Raw genomic sequence first — 20,135 nt, forward strand, 5'->3', positions numbered from 1 at the left:
AAATATTTTTAGAGAAGAGAGTTTTTTAACTCTGCTTCTTAAGTCACAGCCTGTTGCTGGGTAGGAAGGGAATGAACACTGTTACAGGCCTTCACTCACCAGTGTCTGAGTATCTGTTCCCTTTATCTGTACAGCATCATTTCATCCTCACGGGGAACTTCTGCGATAGGCATTCTTATTTACACTTTGCAAAAGAGGAACTGAAAGAAGCACAGAGAGATGACGTGACCTTCCTGAAGAGGTCACAGTTGAGGCACATCTTAAAATCAAGACTTTCAGACTCCAGAGATTTTGCGTTTACCACTAGACAGGTATTTGATGTCATTTTATTCTTTTGTTTAATCTATAATTCTTTCTGGTGAACATAAGATATCTTGCCCTCAAAAATTCTTTTACATGCTTCTGTAAAGATGATTCCGCAGCTCCTTTGTAAGTCACCACACTAGATCATGCTGCTTGTGGTTGATTGGTCTTGAACTTTTTACTGTGTTTTTGGCTAGGAGTATAGAATTGCCTTGTTAGCAGAGGTAGCCAACAACTACAACATTCAGCTCTAACCATACTGAGTTAGGTTTTTTTTTTTGTTTTGTTTTTTTTAGCAAATTGGCCAACTCTGAAGTTTGTTCTTAAAGTCAGGGAGTATATATGCCAACTGTATATATGTGAAGCATTTATGTGTACTGTAATGTTTGCGCCTTAATCATGACAAGAATGAATAAATTTTTTGTTATTGACACTTTTAAACAGATGTATTCAGTCTTACAAACAGTTTGAAAATGTTCATTCAACACAGAATTGTAAAGTGCTTACTGTGTGGCGGGTCTATGCTAGATTCTTCACTGAACACAGCACTGAAATGGTTTCTGCCTTCAGTGAGATGATCGTTTAGAAGGGAGATGAACATGTGAAGTAACTGTTGGAATACACTAATTATTACAGTGATGGAGGCGTGTAGAAGGAAGAATGGGCATGCTGTAAAAGGAAGAGTTAACTGTGCTTGGGTGACTCGGAAGGATTCTGAGAAGAGGTTGTAGTTTACACTGAAGGCTGAATATATTTTGACTACAAAAAAATTCATGGTCTGCTTATACATACTGCATATACAGCATTTGGACAGACAGCGTTTCCCTTGCCTGTACACATAAATGTACTATTAAGCTTGAACACTTAGTGTCATCTCTTTTCTTCTAAACCATACATTCCCCCCCCACCCCCAATATATCTTTTAGAAGATTTCTCTTGTAGTTACTTACTTCTTTCCCTTTATTTTTCTGTTCTCAGCTCTTAAATTTATCTGGTTTTTGGAAACAGGCAGACTAATTTCTGGATGGTAAAGGAAAGTCAAATTTATGATCATTGCTCTATTTCTACATTCTTTACAACGTTTAGTAGTGACTGAAGCATCACAATGGTGGGAAATGGCGAAGAGAGTAGGGTAATGGAACTTGACACCTGACTTATCATTTTCACTGTCACACAAATTGTTTTATTCTATTTAGAATAATCTAAGAACTGAAAGTGTGACTAGCTACGTTTTTGAGCTGAAGATGAAGTTAGAGGACAGTCAGTCTGGAGGTAATTGCATTGAGGGGTATTTCAGGCCCATTTTGATTGTAAGGCTTTTTGATGAGTTATACTAATGAAGGGTTCTCCTGTGATTAAGTATTCAGGTACATGCTTATCGTTGTCTCTTATATACATGCTGGTTCTCACAGGCACATCAGCAGATGGTAAAGCCATTCAGTTTAGATGAGAAGCCGCATGATATTATGGAAAGAGCTCTGCACCACAAGTTTAGGAAAGCTGAATTCTGGTCCTACTTCTGCCTCTAAGTAATTTGTTCTCTGCCTTTGAACTAGTCAGTTAACCTCTCTTAGGTCTCAGTTTCTTGCTTTTTAAATATTGGGCAGGGATAATGCTCCATAAGATATTGCCCAGATCACACTTTAATCGTTTTATTGTTGACAAGGGTACTTATTCAACTACCAAATCTTTATCAACTGCTTCCCTACTTCAGGTTCCTTGCTAGGTCGATGCAGTCAAAAAGAGACATGAAGGATAGATACATAGATCAATGGAAGATAACTGAGAATCCAGAAATAAACTTATCACAAGTCTGATGAATTTTCGACAAGGGTAGCAAGACTATTCAGTAGGGAAGAATAGTCTTCAACAAATGATGCTGGGACAGCTGGATTTCCATATGCTGAAGAATGAATTTGGACCCCTACTTCACTGTGTACAAAAAATAACTCAAAAAATAGGTTAAAGAACTAAACATAAGACCTAAAAATATAAATCTCTTAGAAGAAAACGGGTAAATCTTGATGACCTTGTAAATTGGACCTCCTCAGAGTTAAAAACTTGTATGTCAAAGGACACTGTTAGGAAAGTGAAATGATGACCCACAGAACGGGGGGAAATATTTGCAAGTCGTATATCTGATAAAGGTCTAGTACCCAAATTATATCAAGAATTTTTACAACTCAACAATAGAAAGCCAAAATTAAAAATGGGCAAAGGGTCTGAACTGACATTTTCCTAAAGAAGATGCACAAATGACCAATAATACATGAGAAGATGCTCAACATGATTAGCCAGCAGACACATGCAAATCAAAATCATGTGAGGTACCACTTCACACCCATTAGGGTGGCTCTAATCAAAAAGATGGAAAATAAAAAGTGTTGGTGAGGATATGAAGACATTGGAATCCTCATATACTACTGATGGGATTGTAAAATGTTGCTTTGGAAAATGATTTGCCAGTGCCTTGAAGACTTAAACGGTATTACCGTATGACCTAGCAGTTTTGTACCTAGGTATATACTGAAGAGAATTGCAATCATATGTTTATACAAAACTTGTATGTGAATGTTCATAGCAGCATTATTCATAATAGCTCCAAAGTGAAAATAACCCTGATGTCTAATAACTGTTGCGTGGGTAAACAAAATATGGAATAATCCATAAAATTGAATGTTATTTAACCAGAAAAGTAATGAAGTATGCATGCTACAACAGGGAGTAAGGTTAAAAACCTTACGCTAAGTGAAAAAAGTCAGACGCAAAAGGAGACGTGTTATATGATTCGATTTATATGAAATGTCCAGACTAGACAAAATGCATAGAGACAGAAAGCAGTGTGAGGGCTAAGGGGACGAAGGAAGAGGGAGTGACTGCTAATGACTGCTGATGGGTTCAGAATTTCCTTTTAGGGTGATAAAAAGTACTGAAATTAGTGGTGATGGTTATACAAGCTTGTGAATATACAAAAACCCCAAACTGTACACTTTACAATGATAGTTTTTATGGTATGTGAATTGTATCTCAATAAAAAATTTTTTTGTAAGTCATGGTCCTTTACTTCAGGTGCTAAAATGAACTGTTTATGTGATAGGGATAATAAAGGGTTCTATGGGAGGATTCTGTCCTATTGTGTGGGGTTGGGGGTCAGACTCTTGGAATAAGTAACATTTGAATGGAGATCTGAAGAATGAATTGGAGTTACTCAGATGAAAAGACTGGTATAATGGAAATTAGGAAACGGGAGAATATATCAGAATAAGCACGTTAGGGCCAATTTCCTGTTCTAACAAGTATTGGCTCCTACATCTGTCACTATGTAAGACTGTCAAAGACCTTTTGCCTTAAATAATTTAATTATCCTGTAGTGTTTACATCACATGTCTCTTATTGGAATCAAGCTCTTCAGTGACTAAGATTGGATTTTATTCATGCTGGGACCATAGTACATGAGGCATTGTAACATTCATTAAATGTTAATTGGATTGAATTGAACTTCTAATCTCATTACCTACTATATTCCTGCAATGTCTACTTAAAGTCTTGTCTTTCCTTTGCAGTGCATCCTATATAAAGTACTCTTAACCCTTTGAGAATCCAGTAAAAGCAGTAGACACTCTTATCAGTGTGCCCTGTAAATTTCCATCATGGAACTTATTGCAATGTATTACTGTCTATCTTCTTTTTTATTATGGTTTTTCCCCCAGAATGTATTTTCTATGATGGTAGGGACCTTGTCAGTCTTATACATTTTTGTGTCCTTTGATATAACCTTGTGAATGGTAGGTTCTTAATACTTAATTGAAGATGAATAGGTATGCTCCCTTCTTAGTTGAGAGTAGTGTATTTATTTATAATACAAGTAATTTTATAACAGTAACAAGCCTTAGACTTTGAATCTTTGTTTTATTGTTAGCAGACTGATCTTTCTAAAGCAGTACTTTTATTAGTGAAAAGTCTAGTCAAACTCTTGTGCCAGACCTGAGAGAGTTTCTAGGACTACAAAAATAAATAACATCATTCCTACTTTTTATGGAATTTTGGGATAAACAGAAAGAAACACTTAAATTTCCTCAAGGAGGTCAAGGAAAGCTTCCTAGAGGACATCTGGTATCTCTAAAGTTTTTTCAGCTCAAAAATTGTATAATTCATAGATGCCATTTTCCTTTGCAGTGGCAAAAGCTTGGATAGCTGCAAAGAAAAGACTGATAGTTACCAGCAGGATATGCTTGACTCTTCCTGTGGCTGCCCTCATTCTAATTAACTTGAGTATTTACTTCAACCTAAGTAGTAACTTTGGAATTTAAATCTAATTCCTTACTAGACAGAGATTATTTATAGATTATCCATTATTTTGTTAGATAAAGGAAAGGAGAATTGAGCAGTGTTCTACATGGCTTTACTGAAGCCTGTGCAAGCTTTCATCATTCAAGTTTTGTTTGATTTTTATTTTATTTTATTTTATTTTAATTTAATTTAATTTAATTTAATTTTTTGTTAACAAAGGAATCAGGAGATAATTGCGCTAAGCACTACTAATACACTATTATTTTACTTATACTTACTTAAACTACTAATTTACATGCTATGCTTATTTTCTCTCTCATTCCCATTAGAAGGTAAGCCCTATGAGACCAGTATTTTGTCTGTTTTATTCATTGCTCAATAAATATTTGTTGAATGAATACTTAGCAAGTTATTGGTAGCCTTTACAGAGTAGTTTGAATAAAATGGTGGGGATGAAAGTTGGTTTACATGGCTGAGGATAGCCTGAGCTGACTGATTTTAAAATCAGTAGGAATAGTCTTTTTCTCTTTTTAAAAAATTCAATGAGGAATATTTATGAAAATTCCCTTAGTCAGTTTTGTTTCTTTTACTGCCGATAGCTTAAAATCTTTTAAAAATTAACATGTCCTATTAGGTTTCTTTTTTTTGGGAATTATATAAGTTTTATAATTATTAAATTTATTGCCACAAATTATATGATCTCAACTTAGACTTTTTAGATTCTTAGGCAAAATGAAAATGTAAGATTTCTCCTTTAAGCTAAACACTGCTGTGAAGTGTATCAGTAAATAGTTTTAGACCTTAGATTAATTTTATTTTTAAAAATTACTAAGCAAATGTACACCAAAAGTAAATACATGTGTAAATGACTTTACATTATTTGAAATGCTAGAATTAGACATCTGTCTAATGAATGTTGTTCTAAATGTTGCTGAATGATTAATAGTAATTAAAAGGTTAAATATAAGCTGAAGAAAGCTTTGAATTTTGAAATGTTTGCAACAGCTAGTAATCTGACTGATGCAGACGTTTTTGTCAAAGTTGAAAAAGTTAGAGCTAATTAATTTCTTGGGAGACATATGATGAAATTGTAGGTGTGATAACATATTTGAGTAACATATGGTAGTTATGGGACACCTTTCTAATGATTGAGCAGCCAGTTAAATATAGACTCTTTTTGGTGTTTTTCTTTTATTATCATTCTTTGTTACGGTGTATTTTTAAACTAATTTTGTTTTCTAGAGGTCAGTACCGAGGATTTAACAATTGATATTTAAAATTTTGATATGAACACATTGCTCTATACTAAACTGGCATAAATTTACTAAAAAATTTTCTTGAAAATACAGCCATTTTTTCCCTCAGCATACCCATGTGTTATACTCATCATTAAATAAATCCAGTGTATGGGGTATTATTTTCTCAGTATTGTTTAACTTTACATTTAGTAAACCTTGTTTAACTCAGATTACCTCTGAATGAAGACCCCTTAAAATATGTGATTACCTTTGATAAACAGCATTTATAGATACATATTTTTAAAATTTAGCTGTATTTTTCTCTCATAAAGATTCACTATTTGCATTTTGACTGATTTCCTTCCTTCCAATCTTAACTTTCTGAACGCTGCTTGATTATGACAACAAATTAAAAAAGGAATTAATTCTGTTATTAAAATAGTATCTAGCACCTTGGTAGAGGAAATTTTGAGTTAAGGATTTTGCAATAGAGGCAATTTAAGTAGTGACTTACAGTTTGTTTTCATTTTTCTAAGTTGAATTTTTACCAACATTTATATGACTGTAATCTAGTGTATAAATCTGAAGTTTTCTGTCATTCACAAATATGCACAAGAAATCAGTTCAGGGTAAACATGCTTCGGCCGTGCTGCAGAGCCGGCCCCCAGGGGTGTTCACGCTCACTCTGCTTAGTCTCAGTGTTCTTCTGATGAGGCTGATGAAGTGAAAACTAAATGTGAAGACTATGCTTTTCTGAGTTCTCTATTAAAACAAAATTAGTATTTGTGTCTAAAATGAAATAAACTGAAAGGGAATATAATTTTAAACCTTAAAGGAAAGGTGATGTGTAAATTCTAGAATTATCAAGGATATAAATGTAACACTTCTTTGGTTTCTAATCTAGAAACTATTCGGAATATACTGTATTTTTTAATATTCTTACCTAAAGAGTTACCAAATGCATTTGGGATGATCTAACATGTCTAGAAGCCTCCCAAATTGATTTACTAAACCTTTTTTTTTATATCACCACAATTGCTTTCGTTTAAATTTGAGTATCCTACAAAGATTTTGGTATGGACATCTGTTCTGTGAGTTCTTCCTTATTCTGAATGTGCTGCAGAATTTTCATTGTCAGTTGATGGTGCTTTTTTAGCTCATGGTGACAAAGACAAATACCCATTAAGGACTGCTGGATCATTTTGATCCAGGTGGTCTCTGAACTTAAGCCTAAAGTTAAATAATAAAGGTGAACTTTCAAGTGATTCACAGTAAAGCAGTAACTCTTTCACACATTTAATAAAATTTGTAAAATTTGGATTATGTCCTATTTATCTGTGAGTACTGAGTTTTAAATATAGCAGAATTTTCTGGAATATAGCATACCACTTTGAAAAATGACTTTAGAGATTTTTTCTGGGGCTATAGATTTGACATAATTTAATTGGTAAGATTGTTACAGTGATTAGATTCTCCAGAAAGAAAATCTTAGTGAATAGCCTGTTCACTTTTTAAAGCTTATGAGAGTTTCAGTAGAGTAAAATGATGGTTTAAAAATTTAACTGGTTTTATTAATTATCAACAATAATAAAGTAAACATAAAATTGGATCATTTTTCTTCATTAAAGTAATCCATATAACTATGTAGCTAGTAGGCAATATTTAATAAGAATGGAGAGATGATTTTTCATTCAGTTGGAAAACTTGATATTTGATTTGATTTCATAGTTGAGTAATTATACTTAGAAATAGCATTTTTTGCTTTTATAAGTTGCTAAAATATTTTTTATTCAGGTAAGTCTGTCTTTATGTCATAAAGTAAATGACAGATACCAAATCTATAAGCCTGCATGAAAATTCATTATAAAACTTGGCCCTAATCCTGAAGGCTATGGTTGATTCTAGAAATGTTTCTGGAACAGTGGGTGAATGATTTTGGAAGGTGAGATTTACATTTTAAATACAATGTCAACAGTCTTTACTTTGCCTTACATAATCTGTATTGCCAGATGTGCTAAGGTCAGTGTTTTAACCATTCACATATCTTATTTTCTAAAATTACTTGATAAGTCTTGTAGGGACTTGTGATTGAAACGAAGATTTTGAAAGAAAGTATGTTGAGTCTTTATAGTTTGGAAAACAGTCCATTTTGTGGAGCATGGTGCACTCTGTCAAATAGAAACTTTTTATTTTTTATTTTTTTGGATGTTTTCATAGCCATCTGTAGAGGGTGGGATCATTGATTATACTTAAGTCAGATAAAAAGATAATTTTGATACTATCTTTCCTTCTCTAAATACTTTGTTTCTGTGAAATGGTGTGTTAGCTTGATCACATCATCTCAAAATGAGTTTCATGGTTGGCAATTAAAATTAGGTATAGTAAGTTCATTGTTTATCATTTTGTTTTACTATTTTCTGTTGACATGAAAAATTTTAAGAACAGATGATCAGCAATCTAGCCTGAGAATAAATGTTTTATAAATGTCTTTAGGAATGAAAGATTAATTTTAATAAATATATTTAAAATCTATCCATTTCACTTAATTTAGTCACTAAATAAGTGCCAAAGCATCTCAAACTCAGATTTACTACGAAGATATTAAACTTATTCTTCAGAAACTTGGGGGAAACTGTAGATGCTTTATTCATTTATAATTACCAAGTATACTAAGAAAAACGTTATTTTGACTTTTAGAAACTATCTTAGTGTCATAATTTCTTATGAGATGTTGGATTTGGATTAGTTCAGGTAACAAGAAAGATTCCGAGATTAAGGAATCAAAATTCTATGCATTTTGGCTTCAACAATGAAATACTTGTATTTCTTAAATGTGTGTGTGTGTGTATATATATATATTACTATATTCTTTAAAATATGTTCATATTTTTTTCTTTGAAAAAATTGTCTTTCATGGTTGCAGCATTTGCTATAGTTGTTATAAGATTGAATAAATGTTCTGTTAGGTATATTTCTTATATTTACTAAGACGTGACCTTCAGATTAGTAATATCAGAAATAAACTGATTTAAAAAATAATGAAACCTGAAAGTTGGAACAAGCTTTTGAATTTTTTATTGTTTTTTTTTTTTCTTTAAAAAAATTTGTAAAGTAAATCTTGAGCCTTCATACTGTTTTGGAAAGATACGGTATGTAATTGACTTCTTAATTTAGCTTTCACTTAGGTTTTTTATTGTATTCTATAATATGTGACTGGCTATTGTGAAGAAGTTAAATTTGATTAATGTTACCCTCTTATCAAAACTGTCTTTGTCCTTATTCTGTTTTCTAGCAGTAACTCCAGAGATCCTATTGAAACTTAAGTCACATGATGTGGCTTCTCTGCTCAGAAACCTCCTGTGACTTCCCATCTCACTCAGAGTAAAAGCCAGAGTCCCTTCTGGGGTCTTCAAGGCTCTAGATGATCCCGAGCTCCTCATTACCTCTTGGACCGTATTCCTGCTAGTCCCTCCCTTGTGCCTCCGCTCTTCATGCTCTAACCATTCCAACTTTTTTGTGTTCCTGGAACATGTGAGGCATGTTCTCATCTCAAAGTCTTGCTATTCTCTATGTCAAGAAAGCTCTCCCCCGACCCTCCCAATATCTACCTGTAACTTCCTCATATTTTTTTCAATTTTCCTTAAAATTCACTTTTTCAATGACAGCTATCGTTGGTTACCTTCTCTAAAATTTTAGCTTCCCCACCCCCTCCAAACTCTTTATATTCCCTCCTGTTTTGTGTTTTAGTCCTTAGACTTACCAGAATTTAGCATGGTATATACTCATTTCTCCCCCATCAAAATATAAATTTCATAAAAACAGTGATTTTTGTCCACTTCTTCCTACTATGTTCCCAGTGCCTGTCCTAAACTGGGCACTCAATATTTGTTGAGTGAATAATGAATGAAATTTATTACTAGAACCTATTTAATAAAGAGCTTTACTTACAGATAAATCTATATCAGAATCCAAAGAGGGAATACAAATGTAGAGACCTTCATATTTTATTTATTTTTATTTATATTTTGAACTAATTTCAAACTTACAGAAAAGTTGAAAGAATAATAACTCAGAGCCTTTTTTTCTGACCCATTGGAGTGTGAGATGCTCCATTACCCCAGAATACTTTGATGAATTTTTCTTACAAATAAGGACAGGCTCCAGCATGAGAAGAGTATAATTATTAAGTTAAGAAATTAATATTGATATATCAGTCACTACCATCCAATCCTCAGGCCCCATGCAGATTTTGGCACTTCACCCAATAATGTCTTTTATTGAAAAATTCTACTCTGGGGTCTTGCGTTTGGTTGTTAGGAGGTCTCTCTTTTAATCTGGAATGGTTCCACAGTCTTTACTTCTATGACCTTGATGATTTTGAAGATTACATGCTAATTATTCTGTACAACATCCCTCTATTTCTGGTTGTCTGATGTTTCTTCATGATTAGATTCAGGTTGTACATTTTTGGCAGCAATATCACAGAAGTGTTGCTCTGTTTTTGTTGTATCCTCTTAGGAGGTGTTCAGTTTTGTTTTATCCTCTTACTCAGTGTCTGCAGATTCTTAACTCCTTTGGTCGTGCCTAATGACTGAAGGAAGAATAAAAGTGCCTTCACATTTTAATGCATACTATGGAGTTCTGTAGCCTCATGCTGTGCGTTTTTAGGTGAAATTGTTTTATAATAAGGGCTTGTTTTAGTGTGTTAGTAACTATCTTTGATAAGATTAAGATTTTTATTCTGGTCTTTATGAACATTGTTTGTTATATCTTGAACTTAACCTAATGGCTAACCTACAGCAAAACTTGTTATAATAAAATTATACTGTACTTCATAAGAAGATGGTTTGGAGAATCCTGAGAATTTTTTTTATAATTTAATAATTCTAATAACATGGAGAACATAAAATTTAGTTAATAAGACTATTTTTAGCTCTTTTGCCAGCTAATCTATCAATATATTAGTAATTGGAACATTTCAAAGATTTACTTATACTTTAACCTTTAATTTCTAGTCTCTCATGTGGGTTTGCAGATGTGACAAAAGGCAGGCAAGGACCAAGAAGGAGCCAGTATGAGAAGAATTAGTAAAGGGTCTTGAGTGATGCATTTATTCATTAATTTGGTAAGTATTTATTGACTATCTTATACACATCAAACACTTTTTCTGGGAAGATTGTAAGTCAAAATAGGCAAGGTTTTTGCCCTCATTGAATAGTTTCTCAACCTCAGCCCTCTTGGAGCAGATAATTCTTCTTTGTTGTAGGAGGCTGTATTATGCATTGTAAGATGCTTAGCAGCATCCCTGGTTTCTACCCACTAGATACCAGCAGCCAGCGTCTACCCTCCCCTACTCTCTGCACCTGGCAATAACCAAAAATGTCTCCAGACACTGCCAAATGGGGCAGGGAGCAGAATCATCACTCCTGGTTGAGTGTTACTGATTACAGAACTTAAAATCAAGTGTAGACACAGATATTAAACAGCTAATCATTCAAATATATATATATATTTATTATAAATATAAATATTTGTATATATTCAATTATATATATAATTACCAACTGTGATAAATGCTAATTAAGTGAAGTACAGAGAGCCGTGAGACTATAATCAAGAAAATATACTGAATTTGGAGTTTAGTCAAACTGATAAAAGTTTTTATTGCTTATATATTTGGTACTTGATGTAAGGAAAGAAATTTAAGACATGGTCTTTTACTTCAAGTGTAGGCTGACTATATAATATATCTACAAAACAGGAGGCTTTTAAGAGTATATAAGGATATGTTATTAATAACCAAGTTGGAGCAACAGGTAGAATGAGACAAATCCTACATAAGAACTTCCATAATCTACTTCCAAGCTTCCATAATCTACTAAGGGAAAAAGACCAATATGTGAAACACATAGAGAATAATTCAAGGCAATATATCAATTAAGTGCTTAACTTTGTCACATTATTAGTACAAGAGGTGGTTCATTGTTATTTCTTCATTTTGACTTTATAGAAGGCTTCATGGAGAAAGGTGGGATTCCAAGTCTTCAGCTTAGTTCTTGAGGTTCTAACATGACTCATTTGTTACTATTCAGTTCTTACACTCTGCTAGGTAACTTCCTAATCTGTTGAAGAGTTTGAACTTGATTGTAGCAGACAATAGAGAACTACTGGAGAGTTTGATGAGGAATGTAATGTGATGAAATGGTTGCCTCTTCTGGAAGAAACTGTTTCTTTCTATACCAACTTTGATAGTATCAGTATTGGGTTATAACAGAACAATATTATGTAACTATCAAGTATATATACTAGAAGAAAATTTTTTCTTAAACCAAATAAGTATCTATAAATCTCTTATAAACAACGGATTTCCTAGGATCATTCTTATACCAACTTAATATCCCCCAATTTTCTTTATTAAACATTGTTTATATTTTAATTTCTTATTCTACTTAAGGCCCTGTAAATTATAACTTTGTTAGTTGCCAGGGTATTTAAAATTTTAAATTACCTTTTAAAAGGTTTAGGCATGTCTTTTCACTTATTTCTTTGAATCTGTTTGCATTCTTTTTGTTGCCTTGCTGAGATCAGATATTGGGAAGATCATAAACTTTGAAATATGGAGCATTTGGGGAAGATAAGGCAGATAAAGATGGTACAATATGATGGAAGAAGCATGAAAATTTGAAACTGATAGAAATGAGCAGAATGTGGGAGGAAAGTATGTATTGGAAAAGGAGGCAGGAATTATGCCGAAGGTACGCTTGCCCATTGCAAGTATTTGTTTACTGCCAATTCTGTTCCTGGCAGGAGGGCTAAAAACTTTCACTTCCTCTTCCCCACCCTTCCATTCCAAGGACCTTGATTTAAGGCTGGCTTAGCTGGTACCGATTAGTACTATTTAACCAAGTTAAATAGACCTTTGTGACTACATTCTCAACTTCAACAACTATTTATAGTAGTGTTCTCTGCTACAAAGCATCCAGAGTACCCAAAAGCTACCAGTGAACTTAGAGTTGAGACCACTTAGAAACCAGGGGGTTACCTGCAAAGTATTTCTGTTATTTAAAAGTTTAAAGTCTATTGAGTTTGAAAAAAATAAAAAATTGAAAACAGCTAATCTAATACTTGTGTATAATTGAAATGAGGTTTTTTAGGAAATTAAATTTGGCAAGTAATTAATCCTTAATAAGGAATAATTGTTTTATCTATTTTAGGGAAAATTAATTTAACAAACATATTATTATGTGAGATTTAGGCAGTGAACATGGGCAGTACATAATTTTTGCAATATTTATAGCATCAACCACAAAAAAGCTGAATTAAAATCAAATACAAAGAACGTTCATTTCAGAATCAAAGCTATTCATAAAACAGTGGTCATGGTCACTATGATTGATTCAGTATTTCAGAACTATTTGAAATGCTATACCATGTCACTTTACTAGATACACCTTTCAGGTGCTTATGTGCTTGATACTGGATAAGTATCACTTTCTTTATACCTTCGAGTATTGAGTAGAATTTTTTTTTTCTTAGTTGAAAATGTTCTCTCATTTGGTGACTTCTGGTTTTGTACTAAAAGTAAGGAAGCTTGTAGTGATGTTAAATAATAAAACAGAGGCTGTCCAGCAAGCACTGTTGCAGACCCTGTACACAGAGGTAGGCCTGGCCCAGCAGCCGGCTATGATCAGCCAGCCAGGCTTCTCTTGGTGAGCTCTCTCACCTTTCCCTGGAGCCCGTGGAGTTTGGGTTGGATGGAATATCAACGTGAACGGCAGACCGGCTTAGGCAGTTTCAGACCCCAGGGATGAAATTCCTAGAGACTGTCCAACCTCCTGATACTCCCTGGGTATCTAGGAGCTTAGCCCTTACTATCTGTGTGGGTCCTGCTTTTCTGTGTCCCCCAAACCCTTTTTCTTCTCTGTGGGCTGGGTGCTGTTACAGTTCTTGCATGTGTATCTCAAGCCTATTCCTGTAGACAAAATTTCATTCTGCAATAAATGCATCTATCTTCTCCATTTTGCATTTGTCGGAGTCCCTGTACCTCTCAGATCAAAACACCTCTCCCTTCAACAGTGGACTAGATTTGCCAAAACCCTTTAGAACATGGGCACATAGCAGAATATCCTATTTTTCTTTTGATTAGACTGAGGATGAAAACAAAACAACAAAACAAAAACAAAAACTTTTATCATTTTAAAAGATGAATATAGCACTTCTTCCAAAAAAGGGGGAAACGATAGTATATTGTATACATAAAATTTAGATATAATTACATTTCTTAGAGTTTTTCTCATTTAAGTTTTCTTGATACTTAAATCCAAAGTCAAGCATTTGGTAGAAAAGTTCATCTTACTTATCATTGCCTTGGGTACACTTTAAAAAGTCTGTCACATGAATGGGTCTTTGTACATACCAAAACTTGTCTTGTGGCAGATGTCTTCACATTATAGAAGTTGCATAGATACTTAAAATGTGTTGTTCTTCATGATTCTGTAGTGATAATTTTCTAGAAGTTTCTTCCCTTTAGTAGTCTTTCTTTGACAAACATTAAAAAAAAAAAGTGTGTCTGCTTTCATGTAAATTCAAGTTGCAACATATTATAGAGCAATTTTCACAAGTAAATTGGATCAGATAGCTTGGAATTAATCTTTTTTTCCAAAACATTATCTCCTTTCCTATATGGATTTATAACCTAACAGTGTGAATACCAGTAACTAAAACAAAGGAAGTCAGATTTCTTTTTTAAAAAATGATTTTAAAGTATGATTCTATTGTTTCTTAGCAGTAAACTGACTAGTTATTCAAGTATTACACAGCCTTAATCAACAGTGCTTACTAAGAACTGCATATATAAAGAGTAGTATGTTTAGAAATAACCCCAGTTGGAAGACAAGGGCATTGAGCTTGCTATCTTTGTAAAGTACTCTGTGTGTGTGTGTGTGTGTGTGTGTTTGTGTGTGTGTGTGTGTGAGTGAGAGAGAGAGAGAGAGAGAGAGTGAGTGCGCGCGCACGCACACGTGCAAGGTAGGCAGACAGAGACAAAGACGGAGAGAGAGAGGGAAGGAGGAGGGTGTGGGGTGGGGTTGCATATATTAGTTGCAAGTAAACATGATGAAATTAAAAAGACTTGGGACTCATCTAAGGATGACATAAAATATATATTAATATAATGTAAAATTTGGTTTATTAGAGACAATTAGACTGGAAATAATTGAGGAAAGTTTTAATAAAGTGGCTTTAAAGCAGTATCTTGAGGGAAGGAGGCAGATTAACAAAATGTAAATTTCAGCTAAGATCATAGGCAAATTAATTTCCACTTACTAACTGAACCACTTGATTCTTAGAAACAATACTTTGGCCTCTTTATATTGAAGTATATAGGAAGTCATATTGCATTTAGGCTTTACGAGAAGAAGTAGTCAGGGAAGGAGTTATGAAAGAGATAGAGAATAAAAAGATTGCTGTACTGTAGAAGCCAAATGAGAGCAGTTATCACAACATCATGTAAGGATTTAAGAAGAATGAGACCTGAAAAGAGGTCATTAATGGCCTCATTGTGATGTTCTAGAGATCAGTTTCAATAGAATAATGATGATAAGCAAATTGCAAGGAGCTGAAGAGTGATGGATATTGAGGAAATGGAGAAAGTCACTACAGATTATTCTTTTGAGTTATTTTTTGATAAAGGGAAAGAAAACATTGCAGTAGGTCAAAGATGATGTTTGTTTGGGGTGAGCATGTTCATAGATTATAGGGCCAGAGAATGCAGAGGGAAATTCTGAAGATTCAAGAGAGATACAATCATAGACGTAACGAAATTTTACAGATAACAATGAAAATGGGACACGAGCAAGGGTAGCCCTTGAAATGGAGGATGTATATGTCCTCCTTTGAAATAGGAAGTATTCCAAATAAAGAGACTTTCAAATGGAGAATTGGGAAGTTGAGATTATTTATATTCAGAAGTTTCCACATCTTCTAAGAAGTAAGATTTTTATAGAGTGAGAGAGATGGTGTATGGAGGAGAGAGGTTTGAATAAGGTACAGAAGATGTCTGCTTTTGGTAAATGATCATCTGTCAAGTCAGATTGATAGATGATTAAGTGAACTAGAGATGAGTTAAATAATTTCCCAGGGTTACATGAATTACAGGCTTTGGCTTAGCTTCATAATTTAATATACCAGAACAATTACACAGAAAATAGATCGGATAGTATACCTAGGGTGGAGATTGATAAAGTGTGTGTAATGAAAGCAAAGTAGATGAGAAAAATACAGACTGACCAAGGATTCCATAGAGAATCAGACAATTGAGTGAGGGTAGAAGGGAGGAGCTTGTAGACAGGGAAACTGAGAAGAGAATGAAGGACTAGAAATGATTAAGGAAAAGGAAGGATTGGAAGTGCAGTGGGAGTAGGGAAATTGGAATATTAGCTTAAAATAATAAAGTAGTTTATTCCGGCAGCAGTATTTGAGTGCCCACTATTTGCTGGGCACTGTTCTTTGTAGTTTCTTATTTCTTACAAGAAATGAAGTACCAAATAAGTATTGTTCAGCAGACTGCCACTAGATGTCACTCTGATTCATATGGCAAGGCTAACCTTGACACTCCTCAAGATAAGGGCTTTGAAAGTCAGACTTCAATAAACAGGCAATCCTTATGAGTTTATGCAGATTGATTTATTATTATACAGGTATCTTGTACAACTACATTGAGAGAATACCTCCTTTTTAGAACAAAATCAAACTGTGAAAAGTGTGTCTAATACTGTCGTCGTATTATTGATTTATTTTTACAGTGGTAGTTACACTAAATAGTAGTATTTCTCTAGTGAACTTAAAATTTTTCTGAAGTTCTACATCAAAGTTTGTGCAGTTATTTTCTTTCCTTAATACTGTTTTACTTGTTTGTCTGCTAGATTGGTTCTGGTTTTATAGGGAATAAATGAGTTTTTATAAGCACTAACAAAGCTGCTTTTTTCTAAGTGGTCAAGATTGTGCATGTCTACACCATATCTCTGAGTGTGAAGTTTTGCTTGATGAGACTTTTCTGTTCTCAGCTCTAAGGAAGCACACAGTATCTATCCAGCTCTTTTTAATCTCAGTCTTATTTTCTATCCCAACCAGATAGGATCACCAAGTATAGTTTTGCTTCTTTATCTTCATGTTAAAATAAAGGAGTCACGTTTAGAAAGGTTGTCAGAATTCCTACCTACCCACAAGGTTTACCAACTTAGTTCAAAACCTTTGAACGATTGTGGACAGCTCTGCAATATAAATATTAATCAAGTATGCAAAAAAAAGAGAAACCGACAAACAGAAAACCATGTTGACTTCCCCAGAAACACATATGTAAACGATACACAGGCACACTTTATATGTTATAAGATCTGTTTATGTTTTTATGTTTTCATTTATGTTAATTTTTCCTTCATTAGACTCGGAGAGATTGTTAGAACCATTGGATCTCAATATAAACAACTAGAAGACCATTATAGTAGAAAAAGCATAGAGTTACATTTTCTGCATGTGGTATGTCTAACCATACATCCCAGTGCTTTTTACATGCGTCATTTCATTGCTGACCCTTAGTTAGCATGTGATCCATTATGATCTTGAATAATTTTTAGCCATGTTTGCAAAGCATCTATACTGTGTCTTAACTATGCTGTTTTAAATTTACCTTTTGAATTTTATTGTGTTTATGGACAAAGTCAGTTTATATTTTAAGATAGTTTTCTGTTGTGCTTCCTAGTGTAATATTAATGCTTTCATTTGAAAAGGTACCTGTTTGCTAACATCATTATAATCTATATAAAAGCAGGTATTAATCAGGAAGGCTCTTTGCATCAAGGGGCCAAAAACAGAACTTGTGGCACAGACTTGGTAAGCTGCAAAGAAGGAAACAAATACATTATTTAGAATAACTGGAAACAAGCAGAAGACACAACTGCAACTTGCTTTGAGAATTTTACATAAGACTTTCTCTTGACTGGAAAAAGACTTACTTTTACTTTGGTTCTTAGACCAGATGTTGCCAGGTAATATTTTTGTCTATTAATTGAAGATACCTTCTTTTAATCTCTTCATGTTTCTTGAAAAAAATTTATTTTGCTTTTTGGATAAGTGAACATGACCATTGCATTTACTGAGGTGTACTGGGTAGAATGGTAAAGCAGGAGAGGAGGTCAGTAAAAACTTCCCAGCAGTTGCATCACAATTTTGCTTTCTCAAAATTATGTTGAACTTATCATTATGAATTATAGCCTCTGTGGTTAAAAAAAAAAAAAAAGCATTCAGCTGTGATGCAGTAATGCTCCATCAATGAAATTCCTCGGGAAACTGTACTTACTTTTTTATTCTTAAATTCACTTTGCCATATTATTTTCAAAATGAAACTTTATGATATTTTTAGTGGTGTATAGGAAGTGTGTTCATCTCTTCATTTGGAGCTTTATAGTGAAAATGTTACACTTTTTAGGAATATATTCCTTTGTTGTGCTGGGAATAATAAGTTTATTTAGATAATGACCATCTACACTCTATCTTTAATCCCTAAAGGCCTTAACCTCCATTAGGAACAAGGGTCAATTTTTGTTTGCTTGAAATAGCTTCCTAGGTGTGTAAAAACTTAGGACATCATTGTTTAAGGGCTCCCATCCTCCCAGTGGAATCACAGCCTAATACAGAAACTTTGCAGCTAGTGGGCTCCCAAAACCCATTTTGATGATTGTTTGTAAGCTCAGTTTGGCAGTTTAACAGTTGTTCTTTTCCTGTCCTGGTGCCCCCACCCCACCCATGTTCATGTTCTTCAAGACAGTAAGAATTCTCCAGTGGGAAAAATGCAGGGCTCAGAATTTCTGATGCCATCTTCATCCTCTGTGCCTGATAATTCTTTTCCATTGTAAACGTATTCATGAAGTTTACTGGGGATTTTCAAGGGAAAGATCTTTTTGCCTCTCTTTCTCTTCTCTCTCTCCTTCTCATTTCCTATGTCTTTTCTGATGCCTTACTGTCTTAAACTCATTTCTTAAATTAAAAAAGTAACAGCAGTAAATATCCAAAGGTTATGGGACTCCTTTTCTCAGTAAAGTGTTGGTTTGAGATAGACTGGGAATCAGATATTTAATCTGCAGTTCTGAATATGGCCTAGTTATTAAACTTTGAAGTTTCTTCGCTTCTTTATTATGTTGTCTATTGAAAAAATAAGGGTACAGATAACCCAAGGAAATGGCAGTTAATGATTTCACTCCCTGAGAAACTGGTTGACAAGATAATTGTCTCTAAAGTTTTTTGCTTTGCTTTAACTAGCTTTATCCTATTTGCCCAAATAAGCCTTTGTATTAGTATCATTTAGAGAAAAAATGTCACTCAAGATGAATCATATTTAGCTCATTGAAATGTAAATATGGAATATATTTTAAATGAATAATTCAATAGGATGTGACTTAGATATTATGAAAATATTTAACACAGCCACAATTGAGAAGACCTAAAAAGACATGGCTAGGCCAAGTTAGAGATGGGTGTTGAACTACTGAAAAAAATACAGAGAAACATGTTGTAGAATAAAGTACTACCTGTATTTGAATTTAGTAAAATAAGTGTTGAACTAGGGAAATAGAAACAAAGTAAAGTGAAAAAGTGTTTGTGAAAGATCTTTTCAACCTTGGTTCTGCATTAGGAATTTGTGTTTTTGCAGTTTGTTGATACATGTATTAAAATTATGTTCCAGAGTCAATGCAGATTTTCCTAAATTAATTTTTAAAGGTCTACCTAATGCATTTTTTAATTGAGATAAAATTGATACATATCACATTATATTAATTTCAGATATAGCATAATGATTTGATATTTATATATTGTGAAGTGATTACTGTGATGTTTCATGCATTGTGTTTTGAAAGGTATTTTTAAGATGAGTACTACTAGTACTGCAGATGCTCATTTTATAAAATTATTGTATGTCTTGAATTTACTAAATCCAACCTCAAAGGCATCTTCTAGGAAATCCCTAGAAGTAGTGAAACCTCCATCAGATGGACAGGAGAATAGTCCAGAGGTAAGAGTAATAAACTCTCATTCTGGAGAGCTGAGTACTAATATGATCTGTTGCCACCTATTTTTCTGACCTTGGGCAAATTACTTTACCTTTTTTTGTAAAATGAGAGAGACTGACGTAAATCATCTCGAAAATCCCTACATGTTTTAGTATGGTATGATATTTTAAAATGAATGTTTTTGGTGTCATATTTCATTTTATTATATAGATATACCCCATGCTTCTGTTTTAGAACTGAG

General features: G+C 33.6%; 1 protein-coding gene across 6 annotated transcripts in view; it reads left to right on the forward strand.

The window, feature by feature from the left end:
* Positions 1 to 20,135, forward strand: part of AKT3 (AKT serine/threonine kinase 3) — a 207,801-nt gene that overhangs the window by 41,387 nt on the left and 146,279 nt on the right. The window contains exon 2 of one of the 6 annotated variants that reach the window (XM_045509444.2): positions 10,847 to 10,956. The exons of 2 other annotated variants lie outside the window; for them this stretch is intronic. The gene's annotated coding sequence lies outside the window, so the exon portion shown is untranslated. Of the gene's footprint in view, positions 1 to 134; positions 312 to 10,846; positions 10,957 to 20,135 lie in introns of those variants that run through there. 3 more of the 6 variants (XM_045509445.2, XM_045509446.2, XM_045509448.2) reach the window with 3 other exon arrangements.

Source organism: Camelus bactrianus, chromosome 23 (genome assembly GCF_048773025.1).
Source record: "Camelus bactrianus isolate YW-2024 breed Bactrian camel chromosome 23, ASM4877302v1, whole genome shotgun sequence".
Classification (NCBI taxonomy): domain Eukaryota; kingdom Metazoa; phylum Chordata; class Mammalia; order Artiodactyla; family Camelidae; genus Camelus; species Camelus bactrianus.